Raw genomic sequence first — 7,124 nt, forward strand, 5'->3', positions numbered from 1 at the left:
AAGAACAGTCACTGCTTTTAGCCACTGGGGCATCTCTCCAGCCCTTGGGGTCTTAGTGTTTAATAAAAATGTATAAAAGGTTTTTAAAGAACTAAGAATAGAAGTTTCTGGAATAAGGGCAGAGATGAAGACTCTGACTAGCCCATCTTGTCTGGTTGCACAAAGACACTTGCTGTGTCCAGGCGAGTGTCTGTCCAGCTTCATGCGGAATCTGTCTCCTGGAGGGCTAAGGCTAACAAGCTGAATGCAATGCAATGGCATCCATTTGAGGACTGATCCTAATGTCTCCCTGCAAGACTACCCCATATGGTCACAGTTACTCATGAAAATTCCTTAAATTACCCTCGAGTTTCTGTATTACATAGTACTACCTATCAGCCAATTTTCCTCCTAGAAAGGGGACAGATGGCTGTCTCTCTGGATGACACCAGATGAAGTAGAAGGCTTGCCTTATGGGTCATGTTGTTTGAAAAATAGAGATCTGTCGACATAAGAGCCCCGCTTCTCCTGAAGAGCTGCTCGCCGTGTGAGAAGCGTATGAGACCCACATGGAGGACCTGGGAGATGCAGGGTCTTCGATGTCTTCTGTCTCTACTCTCTCTCGGACTCTCTCTTGTTGAGGAACTATAGTTGGGGTTCTGGCCCTATCTGAACTGTCCCTTCCTTATTCTCTTTATTTCCCTCAATTTCCTTCTGAACACGGCGTTGAAAACAATCGCCCTGTTGCTCTTGTTGGGTTTACACACAGAAAGAGGTCTTGGTACAGGAAGAAAACTAATCTGACACCTTCCAAGAGCCCCTGGCTCCAGGAAAGGTTCCTATGGTCCTGTCCCCTGAGCCTGAGTGCTCCTGTGGAATATAGGGAGATTTGAACATACAGAGTTGCTCTCAGGGAGATCAGACAAGGATATTGCAGAGAAGGGTGCTTCATCATGTTTGACGGGGCCTGGAGCTGGGATGAATGGGCTCTTAGGAAACTAGGTTATTAAAGGTGAGACAGACAGGAGCGGCCTGTGGCAAGTGGGGGGAGGCGTAACTGAAGAAGTCAAGGGGAGTGGGAGCACCAGGCTTTCAGGAGAAAGGGTGACGATGCGGTGTGAAAGGGAAGGCAGACCTTCAGTTTCTGGATAAAAGAATCAAAGAGAAGAGAGCTACTTACAAAAATGTGTGTGTGTGTGTGTGTGTGTGTGTGTGTGTGTGTGGTATCTCTCTCTGTGTCTGTGTGGTGTCTGTGTGTCTGTCTGTGTAGTGTCTATGTGTGTGTAGTGTCTCTCTGTGTGTGTGTGGTATCTGTGTGTCTATGTGGTGTCAGTGTGTGTGTGTGTGTGTGTGTGTGTGTGGTATCTGTGTGTGTGGTGTCTGTGTGTCTATCTGTCTGTCTGTGTAGTGTCTATGTGTGTGTAGTGTCTCTGTGTGTGTGTGTGGTATCTGTGTGTCTATGTGGTGTCAGTGTGTGTGTGTGTGTGTGTGCGTGTGTGTGTGTGGTGTCAGGGTGTGTGTGTGTGTGTGTGTGTGTATTGTGGTTTGTATCACAGTTGTGTCCCAGGTGTACATGTGTGCTTGGTCTCAGTGGGCTAGCCTTTAGGAGGCAGAGTCTTGTGGAAGTCTTCAGGTGCTGGGGCATGCCCTTCAAGGGGACTGTGGCCCTCAGTCTCCCCCTCTCTGTCTTTTGCTTCCCTGCCATGAAGTGACTGAATTTGACACACTGCCTTGATGTACTGCCTCCCTGAGGTTCAAAGCAATGAGACCTGTAAACGGGTGAGCCAAGATAACCCTTCCTCTTATACATTGAGCAATGAGACCTTTAACGGGTGAGCCAAGATAACCCTTCCTCTTATACATTGACTATCTCAAGTATGGCTATAGTGACAGAAAACAAACTCATACACAGTTGCAAAACCCACAGGGACCAAGTTTTATGTGCTTTCTTCACCAAATTTGGTGCTAACTTACCTGTGTCCTGCTTCCAAATCCCCAGGTGGAAGAGGGTCACTGGATTTATCTTGAAGCCACTCCCTCTGTATCACAGCCCCTTTTGTCCTGTGACTGCTGTGGCTGGGAGCAGGAGTGTTTGGTGGGGACAGAGTCCACTCACGGGAGTGGCAACGGATATGGGAATTCTCAGATAAAAGGGCAAAATTGGGAACATCCATCAAAAGCATCTATTTTGGGCTGTTTGTGTCACTCTGTATTGTTCTAAACCCACAGAACACACCAAGAGTGACCTTAATGTAATAGGAACTGAACTGGGAAGCATCGGTGTGGGCTGTGATTATAATGAATGCCATTTCTGGTGGGGGAGGCTTTTAAAGTGAGGGGGTGGCACTAAGCGTGCAGAGGGCCAGCATTTAGGAGAACCCTGTGCCTCCCTGTCTGTTTTTCTATATAATAATTGAAAAGGTTCCAAGTCTCCAGAAAGACATGCACCAAGAAGTCCCTGGGGAAACACCTCCGTGCAAGCCATCTGAGGCCCTGCGCTTCCTCTCAGGGGCTTTATAATCACATGTAAATTCCTAGGCTAGACAGAAATCACTTCCACCCATGCCTGCAAATGAGGTGGCAGGCATCCTGGTGCTCCCAGATTCGGGCAGAAAGGTTTGCTCAGCTCCCCATGCTGCAGCAGCATCTTCACACAGCTTCTTCCTCATTTAAAGATGCTGTAATTATACATCATGTCCTGACATTGCTGAGAGTCCACGTGAAAACTTGGCCCATGAAGAATCAAACCACGATATGCAGTTTCCATGATTCAATGTGGCCAAGATTTTTGTCTAAAAAAATAATAGTAATAAAATAAACTGCATGTTGTCAAAGACAGCTCCAGGAGCAGAGCTGTCTCGGGAGACACCCTCCATGGAACTCAGAGAGGCACCGACAAGGAAAGCTGGTGGGCAGCCAGCAGAAGGAACCTCCCCAAGACACAGCTGCTGGGGAGGCAGGCGGTTCATAGGCGTGGGCTCGGCCACAGAGAGGAAGCGTCAGCTTCTGTCTCTGATGTTAGATAAACCCCGGAAGACGGGATGCCCGCTTTGCCCTCTTCATAAAAACAACGTGCAGCTGAGTTCCTCGACCTGCGCCTGCATCGAAGAAATCATCTGGAGTCCAGATGAGGACCTTACCAAGGCCGGCGCTGGCCTTGTCCCTTCTCAGAGGCTTTGGGGAATGCATGGCTGCTCTGTACTCAAGCTGTGCTCTCAAAGGCAGGTGCTGGCATTCGGGACCATCCTCCTACCGTGAGCAAAGCAGCTCCAATTGACTCCGGTTGATTCATCTCCTTATTATAATTGTTGTTTGATTTGTCATATTTTAAATATCTGTTAAATAGCAGCTTTCTCCTAACCCAGCCCTTCAAAGGTCAAACTCAAGTGATTTACATGTGGCTATTTATTTCTGTAATTCAGAATACTATGCTTCTATGACTTTTGGAGTCTTGGGGGTTTTATGGGCTTGCTTGCAGGGGTGGGGCATGTACGGCAGTGTCAGTGTAGAGGTCAGAGGATGGCCTGTGGGAACAGTTCTCTCCTTGTACCACTCGAGTCCCAGGAATAAGACTCAGGTGGCCATGCTTGGTGGTAAGCTCCTATACTCACACAGCAAGCTTCCCAGCCCCTGTGTTTAATTTTTGAGATGGGGTCTTAGGCAGCTCAGGTAAACCTGTGCTTACCAGGTAGCTGAGGATGACCTTGAATTCCTGATTCTCTTGCTTCTACATCCCAAGTGCTACAATTACAGACTTTCACTACCGCCACTCCTGCTAGACGGTGGGTTTTTGTTTTGTTTTTGAGCTGACACCTTATTTCTGACTAAATTTCTTAAAATCATATATCCTGTCCCCATCTATAATCCAGTACCAACACACAAAGATGGGATTCCCCTCCTATTGTCCCCACAGAGTAAATACCACAGTGTTTAATTATGCCGGTAGTGTTTATATTATTACGACCATAGAAAATGTCATTAGGCTCTGTCCACCATGGGACAAGTGAGGGATCCAGGACAGATTTCCAGAAGAGGTAACAAAGACTATGATAGTAGGCCAGGGGACAGGAAGGACAAGAGAAGAGACAGCAGGTGTCTGGTGGTGTGAGTGAGGACTGTCCCTATAGGCGCTGACCTGGGTAAGTTTAGGAGGTGTGTCACTAGGGGCAGGCTTTGCAGTGTCAAAGCCCTGTGTCTTTCCCAGTTTAGTCTCTGCTTGCAGTGTGCAGATGCGAGCCTCCAGGCTCCTGCCCCAGCAGATACACCTCCACTCAGCCATCATGGACTCTCATCCCTTTGGAACCATGAGCCCAAATAAACCCTTTCTTCTCTAAGTTGCCTCGATAATGGTGTTTTACCACCATGATAGAAAAGTAACCAATACAGGGCATGAAGAGAGTGGCAGCGGTTTTGGTTCATCGTGAGTAACCAGGCGGCTAGCGCACAGTATGAGGCAGGGAGCAGTGGCGCATCAGCGGGGAACTGGCTGCTCCCTGAGGAGGGCGGCGTTCCATGGTGTTCCGTACAGACCGCGTTTGTGTAGAGCTGTGAGGATGGATGTGAGGGTCGAGTTTGCAGCAGTGCTCAAATAAGCAATGCGGCTGGCCTGAAGGTGGCAGTCAGGCTCAACCCAGGAACCCAGGCCATCGGGTCTTCAGTCAGGAGTGTGAAAGGAGATGATGAGAGAGGATCTGACTCAGACACCCAAGGTTTGGTGCCTGTGGAGTATGTGGGCCATAAGAGGGGAGCAAAAAAATGGGACTGGAACAAGGCGGGGAAACGCTTTTCTAAAGTTAATAACTGACTTCCAATTTTCTGTGAAGAAACTGGTTTTGTGTGGGGAAAATGTCACACTAGGGGTTCACCCTCGCTGGGAAGCACCCACTCCAGAAAGGCTCGGAATTAATCTCGATATTCGGGGAAGAATGCTTCAATGACTGAAAGGGTGTTGGAATTGCCACGGCAAGTTGTAGATGAAGGGTGAGAAGCTAAGAGAGAATGAAAGAAATCAAGATGGCAGAGGCTGGCCAAGGAAGGCCTCAGAGCCTTGGGCTTGGAACACTCCCTACCAGCGCAGGCCAAGAACCCAGAGTGGAGTGTGGCCACATCCTTCAGGAGAGCTGGGGCAGAGGCGGAATTGTCTGTCAGTGTCCCTGGTGCAGATAAGCAGGATGGAAAGAGGACCCAGGCATCAGAGCACCAGGGAGACCTTGAGTTCTCCCAAATGTAAGATAGTTGACTCCCTAGAATTCTTCACCTGAATCAGCCCAGGAAGACAGAGTAAACACAGTCCCAAGATGGAAGTGGAATGAGGCAGTCAGGGCCTCACTTAGCTTAGGTCTGTGGGTGAGCTGCCTGAGGGGGGAGGGGAAAGGGACATTTCAAGGAAGAAGAGGTCCAGGTGGTACCAGGAAGCCCAGAATAGTGAGACCTGAGGAGGGCTCTCAGAGGTGAAGGGATACCAGACATGGGGGAGGGCAGGGGGGGCTGCACCACCCTCTGTTCATATGACGAACCCCTAATTCCCGTGAGACAGGCAGGGTGGCACAGTACTACAGCTCTAGCATTTGAGTTAAGAGGGGGAGGGAGGATCAGGAGTTCAAGGTTATCTTTGCTACATAGCAAGTTTGGGTCCAACCTGTGCTATAGGAAACTCTGTCCTGCAGGAAGTAAAATATTCAGAAATAGGGCCGGAGAGATGGCTCTAGCCATCAAGGCTGGCTACCTGAATTCGATCCCTGGGATCCCCTGGAGGAAGAGGAGAGCTGGCTCGCACTAGTCTAGTACCTCTACACAAGCACCGTGGCCCATGCATGCTCCTCAGGCACCCTCTCTCAATAAATAAACAAAATACATAAATCTTCTAGGGCCTGCATGAGACTTGAAAAAGAGAAAGAAAGTAAAGAAAAGAAAACCAAAACTGGTCTGTTGTAGCACACGCCTTTAATCCCTGAGGCAGAGGCAGGTGGATCTCTGAGTTTGAGGCCAGCCTGGTCTACAGAGTGACTCCAGGACAGGGGGAAAAAAAAAGAAAAGGAGAAGAAAATCAAAACCCCCAATTTCCAAGGTGATGAGGTCATGAGGATGGAGCTCTCTCTAACGGGATCCTGTCATTATGAAATAAACCCAAGGATAATCTGACTCTCCTGTCTTCTCTCTCGTGCAGAGGACACAATGGGAGACCCGAGTTCTGCAATTCAGATCAGGGTCCCACAGGAAACCGGTCTCTGCCACATTGCTGTCATCTCCATAAATCTGTGTGTGTGTGTGTGTGTGTGTGTGTGTGTGTGTGTGTGTGTGTGTGTGTGTGTGGCTATGCAGTACTGGACAGTTTTATGTCAGCTTGACACAGGCTAGAGTCGTCTGAGAGGAGGCAGCCTCAACTGAGAAAATGCCTCCATAAGATCTCACAACAAAACGTTGCAAGACTTTTTCCTAATCGGCGATTGATGGAGGAGGGCTCAGCCCACTGTGGGTGATGCCATCCCTGGGCCAGTGGTCCTAGGTTCTATGAGGAAGCAGGCTGAACAGGTCATGAATAAGCTGGTAAGCAGCTCCCCTCCATGACCTCTGCATGAACTCTTGCCTCCAGGGCTTGCTGCTTGAGTTCCTGTCCTGACTTCTGTCTGTGAACAGTGATGTGGAAGTGTAAGCCAAACAAACCCTCTCCTCCCCAACTTGCTTTTGCTTATGGTGTTTCATCACAGCAATAGTGACCCTAGCTAAGACATAGCCTGAATCAAATACATAATCCCTGGGTCTGTCTCAACCTCTCAGATAACAGGATTTCAAGTTTGCACTACCGCATTTGACTCTGAGTGGACACACACTCACTCACACACACACACACACACACACACACAAACCCTCTTTAAAGAAACCATTAGTGGGAGAGGTGAAGACCCCAGAGCAGCCCCTCACTTTGACATCCCATTGCTCTGCCTTGAAGGAGCCCCACAGGGGCTCTAGATTGCATTCTGCCCCTGTCTTCCACCCTCTGCTTAGAAAGATCCCGGAGAGGGTGGGCAGTCTTGTGATACAGATGGTGAACAGGCTATACTGGAATACTGAAGGAACAAAGAGAGAAAAACAAAAACCAAGGAAGGAATGGAAACTCTACTCTAGAGACATAACTACAAGCAATA

This window comes from Mesocricetus auratus, unplaced genomic scaffold (assembly GCF_017639785.1).
Source record: "Mesocricetus auratus isolate SY011 unplaced genomic scaffold, BCM_Maur_2.0 Super-Scaffold_4256, whole genome shotgun sequence".
Classification (NCBI taxonomy): Eukaryota; Metazoa; Chordata; class Mammalia; order Rodentia; family Cricetidae; genus Mesocricetus; species Mesocricetus auratus.